Genomic DNA, 17,958 nt, shown 5'->3' on the forward strand with positions numbered 1-17,958 from the left:
AGGTTCAGAACCGGTTCTTCGGTTTAGCTCCGGCTTTTTTCACACTGCCCAGAGTCCGACTGGTGCTGCGTCATGACGTAACCGTTTGCGTGCCTGCTTCATAAAGCCAAACCGCGCGGAAACCCCTCACAGCTGACACCGACGACAACAACAATGGCCGACTGTGCTCCAGCTTCCTCTGTACCTCTTCAGAAGACCAGATCCCCAGTAGGTAGCTGGTCTCTTCAGTGGACCACTGCTGCTTGTTAAGTTTCTCCATCGTTGTACAAACTGGATAAAACGCCGGCTTTTTGTTGTTGTTCAGGAGTTGATCCCGCCCCTGCCCCTCCCCCTGCCTCGACGTAAGCGTGACGTATGTGTTGCTTTTGCTCTGGCCGGAAAAAAATGTGGTGCTCGAAACGAACCGGATTCCGGAGCTAAGAGGCTGCTCCGCTGCGGTGCGAACAGGAAAACCCGGTGCTTTTCAAGCTCCAGCTCCGAACCGGCCCTGAAACACCGTTGGTGTGAATGAGGTATGAGCGGTTGACTTTTCACAACAGAGCCGGCCAGCTAACCAATCAGAGCAGACTGCGCTCTGGTTTCAGACAGAGGGTGAAAAGAAGTGCCGCAGCAAAGGCAGTATGAGAACAATAAAGAGCTTTTTGAACATTAAGGCATGGAGAGTAGAGGCACAAAATACTGATATTAACCTAAGAAAATGGGAAGTTTACCCCCAAACCAAAAATAAATAGTATTCCTGCTTCCTGTAGCTCAATTTATCCGTCCGGATTGTTTTGGTTGTGAGTTGAGTGTTAGCTGTATCAGCTGTAAACATGTCCGTCTCCTTTCAAATATAATGGAACTGGTTGGCACTCGGCTTGTGTTGCTCAAACAACAAACACAAATACATGACAACAAACAACAGCAATGTCTCTTCCCAGAAATCATGTAGGAACTATTTTCTTTTTGTCGATCTATAACCATGTCCACGCAGAGAGTCTTGATTACCTGAGAGATTGCTGTTCAGATTAGTAACACCATTTTTGTGTGTTTTTGTACACTGCTAGCCAAGTGCATGTCACTTTAAGCCTAGCCAAACTACCTCAGGCGTCTGATACGCTCAAGTACATCATATTTGTTTTCCTGATTCAAATCCGTTTTCTTACGTTTATTTTAGTCTTCTTGCGGTGCAATCTAGAGGCCATTACAGAACTAACCTAGTAAATAGAATTCCTCACAAGTACAGTAATTCAAACCTTTGTGTTCACGTCTCTCCAGATGTGAGAGCCGGGGTCGTTGATTGCGTTTTGTACCACCCATGAACAAGAGGGTATTTAGAGAGAGAGAGAAAAAGAGGGGGGATATAGGGGAGAGATGGTGCTTCAGACGGGTGGAGATGATGGAGAGAGGAGCAGTCTGAAGAGTTGCAGAGCCCTTCTGTATACACATCCATCTTACTGACATGGACGTGTGATTACCACCACCTGCTTCCCCTTTCAATTCAATTCAAATAGCTTCTTTTGCATGACTATAATGAAGTTTAACTTCAGGTCAAGTCTGTTCATTTAGCCATGCTGTGTTTGTAAGTTATTATGTCTCATGTTATATGTTTCATGTTTAGTTTAAAGTCTATGTTTGGATTTAGTTAGTTACATAATACTTACATAATGACATACAGTCATGCCAAAGCATTTTACAATTTGTAACTTCACGTAAAGTCTGTTAATTTTGCCATGCTGTCTTTGTAAGTTATTAGGTTTGATGTTTAGTTTAAAGTCCATGTTTGGATTTAGTTAGTTATGTCAAAGTCAAATTTGTGACCTATGTCTGGTCTGGTCTGTTTTTGCACTTCCTGCTTGATTTTGTTCTTACCTTTCCGTCTCCTTTAAGAGCCCTTGACTTCCTCCCCTTGTGTGCTTTCCCCCCAGTGTGATTGTCAGCCTCACCCTTAATGGTGGCCCCCTGTGTCCCATTAACCCTTCTATATATAGTCCTCGTCTACCTTTTTGTGCCAGTTCGTCTTGTTTCATGTCTATAGAGTTCTTGAAAATGTAAAACGGACCAAAGCCATTGATGGTAAGTTGTCAGATACATCTCAGTGCAGCCATGTTTCCATAAAACACATTAAACTACACTCCAGATATTCCGTCTGATTCCTAGCTAATGTCGTTAGCTTGTTAGCCAGTGATCTTACGTTGCCCATGATAAGCGGTGGAAGACATGGCTTACATCTAGTTTATCCATAAATCTGGACCCAGCTCTCCTTCTTCATCCTGGTTTACCCTGCATCCATTTTGTTACTTCTTCAGATTTCAGTGGGGATATCCTTTGTTCTGACCACAATGCTAACCGGCTTTAGCATGATTAGCTTCTCCCTAAACGAGAAGCCATGCGGTTGCTGCGTGAATGCAAATAGCAGCAGCTCAACGGCCAAAAAACCCCAACAAAATATCTCTCTACAAGAAATGTAGAGGGGGTCACAGCTTAATAGGTTACTAATAGAAGTTACTAGCAGTAAAAATAACCAATACGATTAAAAAAGAAAGCTCAACATGTTCAACCCAGTCTCACGGCATTTCGTGTTATAGTCACGACATCTAATCTATTGATTCGTGTTCACCAACACGATTTTCCCTTTTCGTGTCACACAGAACGATTTTAAAAGCAATGTATTTCTATTGGTAGTATGTTTCGTGCCTGCACCACGTCTTTTTGTCCGGTCGGGTGTTGGAAGACCAGAAGCTGTGTTGTTCATAAAAACATTTTCTTACTCAATATCAAGCCACGATTATTGCTTTTATTTTAAATCGTATAATGTCGGACTTTCTTTTCTCGTCCGCGAGGAAAAGAAATGGGGCTCAGAGCCTCAGAATACTGAAATCAGTATTTTTGTAATCTTTTTTCCTTCTAATTTGTTATTCTTTACATTGCTTTTAAAATCGTGTGACACGAAAAAAAATGGGGAAATTGTGCACGAATCAATAGATTACATTAACTATAACACGAAATTCCGTGAGACTGGGTTGAACATGTTACAGTAAAGTACAACCAGGAGCAACTGCGACAGGCTGAATGCAATGTTAGCGAACGCAAACTACACCATTTGCATGTGGGGTTCAAATGTTAAATGCCGCTTAAACCACTTGTTAAAACATAATATAATGAGTCACATTGGGTATAAGTGTCCATTATCCGGTATCCAACAGGTCCCTTTGAGCTCAAACGACCGAGTAAGAGATATGAGTAAACATTGAGTCTAATGAAAGCACATAAAAAAGGTTTCAACGTGTCAATACCTTACTGTGAGTATCCACCCACACAGCTGCTCACCGTTTATAAAGGTGATGCTTCCCTGCACTGTTTGCTGAAGCCACTTGAGGAAACACAAAGACGGAGGCAGTAGGAGGCGAGGAGGTGAGAAGCAAAAGGCATAACTCAAAACATTCTCTTGCAGTATTTTATCTGTTTTATTTGTTCTTTGTCCTTTATATGTTTCTCTGTTGGAGGAGCCTCTGACCTCAGTTTTTCATTGCCTATCTACACTGTAGCTAATGTGCAAATGAAAATAAAGCCTTGAAACTTGAGATGTGTTCGTGCCTGGTTACTGAAAAGGAGTCCTATAAACAATGTTTTATATTAAAGGTCCCATGTCATGGCCGTTTCTATTGATCATAATTCCATTGTTGAGGTCTACTAGAATAGATTCACATTGTTCAATGTTCCAAACTCAAATTGGTTTCTCACAGCATCTCTGTATAGTGTGTGTATTCACTCTCTGTCCTACACGGCTTGTTAGAGCTCCTGCCCCCCCCCCTATGAGCCCAGTGTGCTCTGATTGGTCAGCTCGCCCACTCTGTTCTGATGAGTCGACCACCGTTACAGCGGAACACAGGCCCAGACTGGCGACCGGGAGGACCGGGAGGTTTCCCGATGGCCTGGCCTGTTAAGTGGCCTGCTGGCCTGAGGATTTTTTTTTGTAATGTATGTATTGTGAACGCAACGCAGCGCAAATGTGGGTCTGACTCTGCCTCACAGAGGGTGACTGGCTGTCTACATGATGTGGCCTGCCGACATGGCCACTTTCATACAGATCATACACTAATGCCCTCGATTGGTCTCTGTGTGTCATTCAAGCTCGGGAGGGTGTGTGTGTGTGGCACGAGCGAGCGAAAGAGAAAGCGCGCGCACCGGTTACGTGTATGGTTGTTGTTAGCATCTGGTGCTAGCTAGCGGCGCTAACGGACATAATGAGCTGTCAACAAGGTGGAGGAGAGTCCTCTCCTGTCAGACTGAGAGACTGATAACTACAGCTCAGGTGAGGTAAAGGACTCTGAGTGTTTAGATTGTTAAGTCAGTCTAAGTTCTCTGTGGGTCTCAAACGGTTTGGTCACCATTTATGTAAACACATATTTCCATTTGAAGGGGGAGTGATTAGTAAAATATGCACGAATAATAATTAAAAAAATGTTAACTATGTGAAAAAAGGTAAGATAAACTTTAAAAACTTGTTGAGAGCTAAAACTAGTCTTTGCTGCTGCCTCAAAGAGGAGCAGGGGGGAGAGGGGGGAGACAGGTGAGGCTGGTTCAGGAGCCCAGACACACTCACAACTATAAATGAACCAAAAACAAATAAATAAACAAGTTTCAATGTTTTTTCATATTGGATATGGTATGTTATTGGTTATGGCCATGTTCTTATGATTTTTATGATTATTTAAATGTATACAGTTATGTTTCATATGGGTTTAGTCTCTCTTTTTTTCCCCCTCAAAATGCACCAGATTGATGCATTTAAGTCGAACATTTAAAAAAAAATCTTACCAGGGGGGCATGCCTCTGGACCCCCCTAGAGGATTTGAGGTCCACCTCCATTTAAAATATGTTCCCATGGATAGGTTCCTAAATAGATTTGTAATTTTCTTTTAAATAGTAACCCATTTTCATATGTTTATTCTGGGGTAGTAGATTTAAAGTGTAGGGCTATCACTAGGGGCAGCAACGCTGTAAATATTGACAAATAAATCCAGGAAAACGGCACAAAAGAAAACTGGTAGTGGCCTGGCTGGGTGTATAATTCCCGGCCTGACTTATTGTCCCAGTCCGGCCCTGGTGGAACATCAGTGATTATGTGTTACAATGGCGTTTGTTTGCAACCAGAAAAAGACCCCAGTAATGACAAACAGATGAGAATGCTGCGTGGGGTCTGGGTGCCGTGTTGGCGGGACGTTGTGCGGCTCGCTGCTGCGAGGGGCGGACAGTGTGAGCTGGGTTCATTTCATGCTTGCTGCGTGGGGTCTGCGAGACAGCGAGACAGCGCGAATGGACGCGGGAAGGGGGGGGGGGGGGGGGGGGTGTTGAGGGGGCTGTAGCACCCCAATCTGCGAGGCTCCACTAGCACCCCCGCCCAGCGCGTCACAGTTTCACCACTGAGAGAGTGTGTGTGAGGAGCTCCACGGATTGGTCCATTTGGACCAATGGGTCCATTTGGGTATGGTCACGTCACTGTACCCAGGAATAAAAAGAGAAATGTCCAACGAGGCGTTCTGGGGCAGCATAGACAGGTCTTCTCTGTGTTAGAGTTTTACTCCTACAGGGTGTACTTTGAGGGTTTGTGACTCTGCAGACCGTTTACATGCAGAAAAACCTTCATAACACACAAGGGGACGGGTGATAACCAGGAAAGCATGACATGGGAGCTTTAAGAAGTTAAATACACTTTTTGTCACCCAACTGTTTGGCATCACACTTTGGGTTTCCCCATTTAAGCTTTTGCATGATGAATGCCTCATGTATCCTACATTTGGAGCATTAAAAAAGAATGCAAAGGTTTGGATTTAAAGCAAGTACATCTCACCTTAATCACCTGACTTTTTGAATGATTTCTTGCCCTTTAAACTAGTCGTTTTTATCTATTCATTTGCACGATGGCTGCCTCATGTATCCTACGTTTAGATCCAAGCAAATGTGTGTTTAAATCGAAGTATATCTCCTGGCTTTAAGCTAAAACCAGCTCTACATTAAAAAAACAAACCTCCATCAAACTATGGATGATGTTGCAGGCACTTTGTTAGTTATTCATACCTTTCTTTAAACTTGCAGCCAAAATCTATAAGCTTTGAGCGCATTACCAAACATCTCAATCGTTTCAAACCCAACACCACACCACCCTGTTTCACAAGCAACTTTTCCACAGCTCTCGCTCACACTGCATATGGAGGGACCATCTGACACATATGCTGGCCAGGCAGAAGAGGAGCGGCGTGGTAATGACTGGATGTTCATTCACGCCTTGCTCTGAACAAGATATTCCCCCCACAGCACAAGGAAATGTTTATGTAGTGTTGTATCAGAAAGAGAAGGGCGCTTCATGACCCGCAAAGAAACGTGTAGATTGGTTCTTCTACTTGAGTGTTTTTTATATATTTTTAAAAGCAATCTCATTTCAGTACCTTCCTCCCCACACATGAGCCTACACAAACTGCTAATCAGCTGTTTAGCCGGAGAGAAAATAACCTTTTCATTTTGGTTCGCTTCACAATTTCCGTCTCCAGATAAAGCCTGAGGCGTCCGATGAAGTTGTGCATGAGAGAAGCGAAGAGATATTTTTAGATCAATGTAGTGGAGGCTTTTGAGTGTTAACTTCTTTATTTCCTTGCAAACATAACGTCACACGAAATTGATATGTTGTATGAGTACCCACAAGGCAAGAGATATCTGGCAAAGTGGGAAAAAAACAATTTCTGAAGAAGATGGAGCCCATTTACGCTGAAAGCTCATGGGAGACACTCGAGATGATTAAAAAATAAGTGTTCATATGTGCACAGATACGGGTATAGAGACATGCAGACCCGCGCACACCCACACTCAAGACTTTGCAAATAAGTGAGTCATGCAAAGACATCAGTGTCAACCTCGTTCCTCCTCTCCATTTATCTTTGCGTCTCCTGTGATATTGTCTCAGACAACCTAGGGAACGCATGTACACCTAATCCACCCACACGACTTCAAATGTGTACCTACGGCAAAGAAAAACGTATAAGGAGTGACATTTTCAGGTGAATAAAATGTCAGTTTTTGCCAAATTCAAACATGAAGTGATGGTTAGTCATTTTGGAATAACAACACAACCCCTCTGATTAAAAAAAGAATCCGTAAACACACATTTCCGTCAGTGAAACAAAGCATTCATCCACTGTAATGAACCCAGACCTCGCTAAATATACACCGTGACACGAGGTTTTTGGCAAGGAATATCTTGGGGCTTCTCTTTTCATTTATTCCACCATAGGAGCGATGACATGCCGGCTTCCCACCGGCGGTGCCGACAGCTTGCAGAAAGCTTCATCCGTCACAGAAAGTTTTAATAAAAAGAAACTCACCCATGGTGCAGTAGATATTGGTAAAGTTTTCAGATTTTGACAACTTTCAAAATCAAACAGTAATGGGATTCCTCCTCACTTCCAGGACGTTTAAACTCTAATGATTCTACTGGTCACGGCTTTTCATTTTTCAAAGGACGATCAAACCTTTTGTGGACGTATTTGTGGAAATGGTTTTTTGGGTTTCAATCTTTTTGTGGGTGTTTCCCCCTGGCAGTGGTTGACATCTTATAGCCGGTGTTGACAGGAGAAAAACACTTTTTCGTATCATATCGTCTCCTAAATTGTGATTTGTACGCCTGGTATCGGCAGAAAAAACACAGCCTCAGTCTCTGCAGATAAAGACTCCACTTCACACACTTCTTTGGTCATGATCGATGATTGAGAGAGATTACAGGGTATATGCAGGAATCCTGAAGTCACATGTAATTCCTTATAAGACCTTTGTTAAGACCCTTTCCATACATTTTAAGACCTCATCGCCACTTGGAGTTCTAACCGGTTACCTTGGCGACACACTTTACCTCACATTGACTATATACAGTATTGATTGTCCTTCCTCCTTATCTTCCAACCATTTGTGTTATTTTTGGATCTTTAAGTATTTTTGGATCTTTAAGTATTTTTGGAACTTTAAGTATTTTTGGAATTAACGGTATTTTTGGAACTTTAAGTATTTTTTGATGTTTATTTTTGGAACTTTAAGTATTTTTGGAACTTACGGTATTTTTGGAACTTTAAGTATTTTTGGATCTTTAAGTATATTTGGAACTTACGGTATTTTTGGAACTTTAAGTATTTTTGGAACTTTAAGTATTTTTGGAACTTACGGTATTTTTGGAACTTTAAGTATTTTTGGAATTAACGGTATTTTTGGAATTTTAAGTATTTTTGGACCTTGAGAAGTTCGGTCATCCGGGAGGGACTCGGAGTTGAACCAGTCCTCCTTCGCGTCGAAAGGAGCCAGTTGAGGTGGTTCGGGCACCTAGTTAGGATGCCACCTGGGCGCCTCCCAGCTGGGAGGAGACCGAGGGGTAGACCTAGGACCAGGTGGAGGGGTTATATCTCTTCGCTGGCCTGGGAGCGCCTTGGGACCCCCCAGTCAGAGCTGGTTGATGTGGCCAGGGAAAAGAAAGTTTGGGGCTCTCTGCTGGAACTGCTACCTCCGCGACCCGACCACGGATAAGCGGGAGAAGATGGATGGATGGACATTGGCATCTTTTTTTTCTGGGTGTGGCTCAGGTGAATAATGTGCTGATTTATCAATTAGAACAGGGGTGTCAAACTCAAGGCCCGGGGGCCAAATCCGGCCCGTGACTTCATTTTCTGTGGCCCCACAAGAGCTTGGAAGGAATATAATATGTTTATTATACGGTTAGCTGCTGATTTACAGAAGCACGTTGCCCATAAACTACATGTCCCACAATGCATCTGAAATTGGACTTTTTTTTCAGAATCAGAATTTTTTTCTTCAAAATATTCCTATTTTCTTAGAATTTGCCTTTTTTGCTCAGAATCAAAAATTTTTTCAAAATGTCGCTTATTAATTTTTGGGATTTTGACATTTTCTTCCAGAATTTGGCTTTCCTTTTTAAATAATTTTTGTGACACTGAAGAGACTTGCAATTATTTGCCCTAGACTTCTGCTTTCAGACGTAGTTAATTATGAAGTTATTACTCTATCCGATAACAATCCAATTAGTTACTTTGTATTAGTTACTAAATTATAAAAGTAACTAGTAACAAGTTACTTTACTTAAAAAATAATAACAATACAAATACAAGTTGTTGTGTTGTTCTGTGGCACAGTAAGAGAAAAGACAACTCCCCACATGTACATTAGTTAGACCTTCAGGAGATTGGCATTCCTTTTATATAATACATTATTTTATATATATTAAATATTTATATATGTATTTTTATATAGTTAAAAAAACGGCCCTTTGAGTGCAACCATGATGCTAATGTGGCCCGAGATGAAATTGAGTTTGACACCCCTGAATTAGAGGGTCAGTGGTTCGATCCTACCGCCTGCATTCAATATGTCAAAGTGTCCTTGGGAAAGATATCTAACCCCAAATCTTTCCCATAGGTCCACGGTATTGAAGTGTGAGGTAAGTAATGTAATGTTTTATCAGTGGGAATCAAAAGAGTTAGACGCTTATGTTTGGCGATATCAGAGCAGAATCTTTTTTTTTAAACTGTTTCAATTTTGACGATGAAGGACGAGTAAAAAAAAACACAGAGGATACATTTATATTCCTTTTAAACAAGTCTGACATTTAGTTTTTGCAGCCTTTCGTGAACATCTTACACAGCACTGTATTTTTTATTCTTGTATTTTACACCCGTCTTTGTCTATTTTGAGCTTCTTTCAATGTGTTTCGTCTTGGCTTTAACTTAATGTTCATTTGAATGTAATTCTATAATGTCTTTCTTTTGCACCATGTCTTAATGCTTTGAGTTGATTCTTGTAAATCATTTGTATTGCCTGTAGGAGCCACATCGATATGAAGTATTTTTCTGTGTTTTTTACGGTACATGCTTTTGAGTCACTATAGGTGGTGGGCGTGTCATTGGATTTTGTGTGGTGACGTTTGCGGTTGTATCCGGTTGCTTTTACCTGCGCACGTTGTGATAGATAGGGACCTTTTTCCCTGCGTGTGCCTCTCCACCTCTGTTTCCTACTTCTTACTTGCTACCCTTTTCCCTCAACCTATCCTAAGGGAGTGCATGTATGTAGACACGTTAGTTTAGCTGCTATAGGCTTGGAATGTTGGGGGGGGCACCTTACTCCGTCTCTCCGGCTGTTTGTACCTGTGTACTCTCATGTTCCGATTAACCCAGTTTCCCCCAAATCTCTTTTTTGTGTCCATATACAGGACTGTCTCAGAAAATTAGAATATTGTGATAAAGTTCTTTATTTTCTGTAATGCAATTAAAAAAACAAAAATGTCATACATTCTGGATTCATTACAAATCAACTGAAATATTGCAAGCCTTTTATTATTTTAATATTGCTGATTATGGCATACAGCTTAAGAAAACTCAAAAATCCTATCTCAAAAAATTAGAATAGTTCCTCAGACCAAGTAAAAAAAAAAGATTTATAACAGCAAAACACAATCAAACATTTGAAAATGTCCATTAATGCACTCAGTACTTGGTTGGGAATCCTTTTGCACGGATTACTGCATCAATGCGGCGTGGCATGGAGGCAATCAGCCTGTGGCATTTCTGAGGTGTTATGGATGCCCAGGATGCTTCAATAGCGGCCTTTAGCTCATTAGCATTGTTGGGTCTGGTGTCTTTCAGCTTCTTCTTCACAATACCCCACATATTCTCTATGGGGTTCAGGTCAGGGGAATTTGCAGGCCAATCGAGGACAGTAATGCCATGGTCAGTACACCAGTTACTGGTGGTTTTGGCACTGTGGGCAGGTGCCAGATCATGCTGGAAAATGAATTCCTCATCTCCATAGAGCTTTTCAGCAGACGGAAGCATGTAGTGCTCTAAAATCTCTTGGTACACAGCTGCATTTACTCTGGGCTTGATGAAACACAGTGGACCAACACCAGCAGCTGACATGGCTCCCCAAACCATCGCTGACTGTGGGAACTTCACACTGGATTTCAAGCAACTTGGATTTTGCTCCTCTCCAGCCTTTCTCCAGACTCTGGCGCCTTGACTTCCAAATGAAATACAAAACTTGCTTTCGTCTGAAAAGAGGACTTTGGACCACTGTGCAACTGTCCAGTGCTTCTTTTCCTTAGCCCAAGTCAGACGCCTCTTCCGTTGTCTTGAGTTCAGAAGTGGCTTGACCATGGGAATACGGCTATTGTAGCCCATTTCCCGGACACGTCTGTGAACAGTGACTTTTGATACCTGGACTCCAGCTTCAGTCCACTGTCTTTGAAGCTCCCCCAAATTCTGGAAGCGACTCTTCTTCACAATGCTGTTAAGGCTGCGGTCATCTCTCTTGGTTGTGCAGCGTTTCCTGCCACATTTCCCCCTTCCAACAGACTTTTTGTGGATGTGCTTTGAAACTGCACTCTGTGAACAGCTTGCTCTTTGAGAAATTTCTTTTTGTGTCTTACCCTCCTGATGGAGGGTGTCAATGACGGTCCTCTGGACAGCAGTCAGATCAGCAGTCTTCCCCATACTTGTGATTTAGTTTACTGAACCAAGCTGAGTGTTTTTCAAGGCTCAGGAAACCCTTGCAGGTGTTTCGAGTTAATTAGACGATTCAAGTGATTCGTTGAACACCCTACTAGTATACTTTTTCATGATATTCTAATATTTAGAGATAGGATATTTGAGTTTTCTTAAGCTGTATGCCATAATCAGCAATATTAAAATAATAAAAGGCTTGCAATATTTCAGTTGATTTGTAATGAATCCAGAATGTATGACATTTTTGTTTTTTTAATTGCATTACAGAAAATAAAGAACTTTATCACAATATTCTAATTTTCTGAGACAGTCCTGTATACGCCGGGATCCTGAGTCGAGGCTGATCCTGTTGCTGTGGTCGTGTGTCCTGGATCCTGAGTTCTGGATCTGAGTCCTGGACTTCGAGTCGTGGCTGAACCTGTCTCTGTGGTCCTGCCTGACTCTCACCATATACTTCCCTGATGGCTCCCACAAGATTGTTGACATCCTCGTGGATTCATCTTCTTATTATAGACACATGCATTTCCAAACATTTGGTCTACCTATGTTGTAAATGTATTATCTCTTTGATTTCCACACGGCATCTATTGCACGTCTGTCCGTCCTGGGAGAGGGATCCCTCCTCTGTTGCTCTCCCTGAGGTTTCTCCCATGTTCCCCTTTAAACTGTGGGTTTCTCTGGAAGTGTTTCCTTGTACGATGTGAGGGTCTAAGGACAGAGGGTGTGAGGACAGAGGGTCTAAGGACAGAGGGTCTAAGGACAGAGGGTGTCGTATTGTCATACTGATATTCTGTACAAACTTTGAAGTCCACTAAGACTAATGTAACATTTGTGATATTGGGCTATATAAGTAAACATTGATTGATTGATTGATTGATTGATTGATTGATTGATAGATGGAGGGGGAGTGAGCTGGAGAAGGACACTTTTTGTTGACCGCACGCATGCACACATAGAATATACGCATATGGATATGGACTATTGAATGTGTGCTTTGGAAATAAAAGGTCAAACGCATACTGGTGGAAAGACTGAGTTTTTGAGCGTCCACAATGTTTCTCTCTCGTTTAGTCCCTCGCGGCACTTTGTTTGGAATATTCCTGCCGCAATACCTGTGTTGAAATGTGCTACATAAATAAACTTGCTTTTCCTTGCCTTGCTTTACCAAGTTCTCAACACATAGTTTCCATTTCATTCCAAAGTTTCACAGTCTCACAAACTTAAAGTTAGGAATTCATCTGGTGTGCTATTTCCAGATTGTGGAGGCTATAAGACCGTCTGCCCATATGCCGAGTTGTCACAACACAGGAACCAAGCGCTGACCCTCGTGACCTTTTCCTGGGTTAGCTGTCATTTCAGGAGCAAAAGTTGGACCCGAATGTCAGAGGAAGGACAGCAGAGAACAAGAAAATACCAAAAATGGAAAGCAGAGATACAATACCTTTCTGTGAATCAGAGGAAGATATAATTGGCGAAAGAAGGTGGGGGAGAAGTCTGGATATACAGACACTATCTTCAGCCGACGGAGGATCCATGGCAACCTTCCCACTCGGCAACAGATGGTCTAAGACACAAGTTATATTTTGATATTTATTATTTTGGACATTGACATATGACGTCATCGTCCTCATGTGGGAGGCTTGTGGTTTGGAGGGTGTTCTTCAGATGGTTAAAGGAGTTATGAATAGCACTCCAGGGCACCAATAGCTTCTTGAGATCTCCCGCTGAAGGAGGCATTCGATGGAAGAAAAAACACCCACTGACACTTTGACCAGACTCTCAGGATAGTGGGAGAAATGTTTAACTCAATTCAGACAAATCAATGTTCGTGATTTCATGACCGGAAACACAAACATGGACGATTCGTTGAAAAATGAAGTCTCTATCTCCGAGCTGAATAACCAACTAGGGCTAAAGGTTATGTTTTCAGTTACATTTTGATTTTAAAAATACGTCCTTTTTTTCACCCACTTTTCCCACTATTTTACTAGATTTAATGCACCCTGTTTGTTTTAGTAAGGTATTACATTTAAAGTGCCCATCCTGTGTCATGATCTTATTCTTTGTTTTAATTTGAAATGTATTTACTCCTGTCTTGTTCATACTTCCTGTCTTTGTGTTTTCCCGCCTTTTTTGATAGTCTGATTCCTTGTGTTTTGTCATGCCATTTTTAATTAGTACTCTCTATATATGCATGTCTGTCATATCCCCATACGTTTCCTGTGTCGCCAATGTTCATCGTGTCTTCCTGGTCTGTCCCTCGTATTGTTTGCCTTCGTTTTTCATACCTGCCTCTTCTCTTTTTTGACTGATTTCGAGTCCTGATTTCCATACCATTGTGACAGTCAGTGTGTTATAGCTCACTGTCTTCTTAGAGAAACTGAGCAGCTGATTTACTTGCATAAATAGACAGGCCTGACTGATTGAAGTCTCCTAAAACCCAGAGAAGCAGAAGAGACTGTAGAAAAAAGGTGTAATCAGTGGGAGGCAATCAAACTGTCCAAAGAGGACAAAAGACAGAAACCATCAAGATCAGGTCCAAGAGAAGGACGAGTCGCACAGAAGAAGCTTAGGGAGAATACATGAGGTACAAAGCACAATGAATGCTGTTTTTGTAAAGGCAAGGTTTCGAGGTTCTCACCATTTCGGGCCATTGTGAAAAACTGAAAAGACAGAAATAACATCTGAAAGAATATAAATAGTTTTTGAAGCTGAAGAAAAGTTTTGGGTTCGAGTTAGGGTAACCTAACCGTACAAACAGGAAGTGCTTGGGTGGTTTCAGAGCTACATTAAGAGCTTCGGAGAATTAAGGTTTATTCTCAATCCAGTACAAAGCAGTCAGGCAACATTCTGGATGCCAACTGCCTCTTAAAACCAACAAAGAAGAATATGGAGGACTCATTCATGGTGTCGTCATGAAGAAACACACTCCTCAATGTCAGTTTTGGTAATTTATTGACAAGGATGACGACACCCTGAAACAGAGTAATGCAGCAAGATAAGCTGACAAGGTATTACATCCATGCAATTTAATCAACACAAATATATACCACGAAACAGAGTATAGTAGTATAATAGTATAATATATATATAGTATAATATAATAGTGGAAACAGTCTTAAATGAATGAGTGGACGAACGTCTCAACTCGAGGCGGAGTGAATGAACAATGTTTGAACTAAAATGGCCGCTCGGCACTACCGGGTCAGAGCACGGTATAACCGGGCAGCGACAGCAGTGCCCTCTAGTGGCCGGCGATAAACTCTTCAAGTATCTCATTCATACTATTCATAAATACCCTTGGTTTGACCTTTTCTGATTTTTAAAACTTCGAAGAATGACAACAAAGCAATGTTTTTATTATACATGTAAGGCAATTATAAGCAGAATTGGATGTCAAATGTTTTTTCATTTTGATTGGGTGGAGTTTTCAAGCTTCTCTTTGCACACTTTACCAAATCTCCCTTCTATCTGAAGGCTGTGCAGAAAGCAGGACGGTCTGTCAACACAGTGATGGGTTTAATGTCAATAGACTGCGCACATGTGGGTGATGTGCAGGTCTACCTGTCACAGTCTTTGTTTTGTTACGCTGGGGGAAAGTGTGAGTCACCACAGAGTCTCAAGTTATGAATACTGATGCGAACCCACACAACAAAACGGAAATGCAGGGAAAACAAAGACCAGCAAACTACTAATAACGGGGGGATTTCGAAATGAGTTGTTTTATGAAAGTTATTTTTCAATTTCTTAAACAGGAATACGTCGTCAATGTACATAGTTCATGTGAGCTTCACAGGAAACATCCAAAAGAGATTTGGACACTTATTCTTCCAACTGTAAGACCATCTCTCAGCATTGGCTTCGTCCAACATTTAGTTTTTTGAGAACTTGTCATTCTTTCTACAAGCAACAGACACTAGATGACAATAGCAACCATTTTCCTTTAGTAGTGATGGATGTGAACTGTTACAAATCGATAAAAACGAATTAATAACCCAGAAGATTAGGACGCTGTTTTGTGATGTGTTGAAAAGTTTCTTGGCAGGAACATTTGGGATTGCATCGTGTTGTCGCTACATTGAGGAAGTTTTGCGTTGAAGATAGAAGTTCATTTAAAGGGCCCATGTCATGCTTTTCTGGCTACTACCCGTCCCCTTGTGTGTTATGAAGGTTTTTCTGCATGTAAACGGTCTGCAGGGTCACAAACCCTCAAAGTACACCCTGTAGCGAGTAAAACTCTAACACAGAAAAGACCTGTCTATGCTGCCCCAGAACGCCTCGTTGGACATTTCTCTTTTTCCACAATGGACCAATTCGCACACTTCCTCACACACACACACACACACACACACACACACACACACACACACACACACACACACACACACACACACACACACACACACACACACACACACACACACACACACACACACACACACACACACACACACACACACACACACACACACACACACACACACACACACACACACACTCAATCTTTTCTCAGCTGCAGCTCCGCCGATTTCTCCTCCCTGAGGCGGCGGGACGCGGCGAGGCTGTGAGTCGGTGTGTGAGCAGTGAGCACACACACACACTCCCAGCTAGGCTGCGGGTGTGTGTGTGTGTGTGTGTGTGTGTGTGTGTGTGTGTGTGTGTGTGTGTGTGTGTGTGTGTGTGTGTGTGTGTGTGTGTGTGTGTGTGTGTGTGTGTGTGTGTGTGTGTGTGTGTGTGTGTGTGTGTGTGTGTGTGTGTGTGTGTGTGTGTGTGTGTGGGGGTGTGTGTGTGTGTGTGTGTTCGGGCTTGTTCCGCGGTGTCTCGCTGTTTCGCGGGCGGCCACTGGGCTCACAGGGAGGGGGGGCAGGAGCTCCAATAACCTGTTTAGGACAGAGAGTGAATACACACACTATACAGAGATGCTGTATGAGAAACCAATGTGAGTTTGGAAAATTGCACAATATAAATCTATTTTAGTAGACCTCAACAATGGAATCCTGATCAGTAGAAATGGCCATGACATGGGACCTGTAAGCAACAGAGAGTTTAAATCCGTACACCTCATCATTATGTGTTCCACTGTTGGAGATATATTTAAATGAATATGCATAGCAGCCTCATCATTTGTAAAAAGGAAGACCAGGGAAATGTCCAGCAGCTTTATACTTGATGGAACTTATCGCAGGGCACTTTCTATGTTTGCCGGAGCTAACAGGTAATCCATATCTAATTTGGTGAATTCGGCGGGGCAATTTAAGGAAAGACATTAAATAAAATTGATATTGATTGCACGATGGAAGTCTTCATTTCATGCAGGGCTTAATTCCTTTGCCCCCTTTGAGCCGAATCAACCAGAAAGTTTCACTGCCTACATTTTACAGGAGCATTGTACTTATGTAGAAACAGAGTACAACCAATGAGTGACTTGATTAATACAAATGCAATGGGGCACCGTTGACATCTCTTGAGCATGTAATGGAGGAACCCATGAGAGAAATTTAAAATAAACGAAGTGAAACGGTGTCCTCAGAGAGCAAATCAAGTTACGGCATGTTATTTAAGAAAATGGCAAATATTCAAGGTAATGGGTATTTCTTTCAAACCCAGACTAGTTTAGAGCTATATTTGTTAGCTACATAGTTTTATTCCACCTTTATTTACTGTCTTTCGAGATGACAAACCTGATAAATGCATTAGTTAGCGGTTAGCTTGTTAGCTGCTATTAACTGTATAGAAAGCATTACTCTTCTGTAGAGCAGTCGATAGGCTACTTCAAGGAGGGGCAAAACGGCAAGTAAACAACGCTAACTATCTTCATTTTGGATTCTCTGGCTCTCTGTTGGCTTAAAGATCAACACAATGAAGACAGCTTGCTATTTTGAATCCAATTATTGCAGAAGTGGAATCAATGATGAAGACTAAGGCTCATGAAGAGACATTTTGGAGCTGGTTTGCAATCCTTAGCAGCCCAAAAACGGTCCGAAAGCCAACGACGGAAGCATTGTCCGACACATCCCGATGTTTTCATGAAGCAAATTAAACTACACTTGAGATATTCTGTTGAACCCCTATAGTTTACTCGTTAGCTCGTCAGTCACAAATGTACGCTGGGTATGTGTGGGCAGGCCTCAAGGGTTAAGGTACTATGTATTCCTATATTCGCTGATACAAATAAAACAGCTAACTATCTTCATTTTGGATTCTCGGGCTCTCTGTTCGCTTAAAGATCAACACAACGAATCCAATTATTGCAGCAGTGGAATCAATGATGAAGACTAAGGCTCATTAAGAGACATTTTGGAGCTCTGGGTGCAATTCTTGGCGGCCCAAAAACATCGGTGTCCTTCTCCAGATTTCAACGGGAATTAATAGATTTTGCCGCTAATTTCCACTGGGTATAATGCTAGTGTGTGAGCAGGCCTCAAGG

General features: G+C 42.0%; 1 long non-coding RNA gene across 1 annotated transcript; it reads left to right on the forward strand.

Moving 5' to 3' along the window:
• Positions 1–8,197: 8,197 nt before the first annotated feature.
• On the forward strand, positions 8,198–9,649 carry LOC307024046. The gene is made up of 2 exons (XR_013803821.1): positions 8,198–8,600; positions 9,451–9,649. It is a non-coding gene; the product is annotated as an uncharacterized lncRNA (long non-coding RNA).
• The last annotated feature ends 8,309 nt before the right edge of the window (positions 9,650–17,958 follow it).

This window comes from Notothenia rossii (genome assembly GCF_949606895.1).
Source record: "Notothenia rossii genome assembly, chromosome: 11".
Taxonomy (NCBI): domain Eukaryota; kingdom Metazoa; phylum Chordata; class Actinopteri; order Perciformes; family Nototheniidae; genus Notothenia; species Notothenia rossii.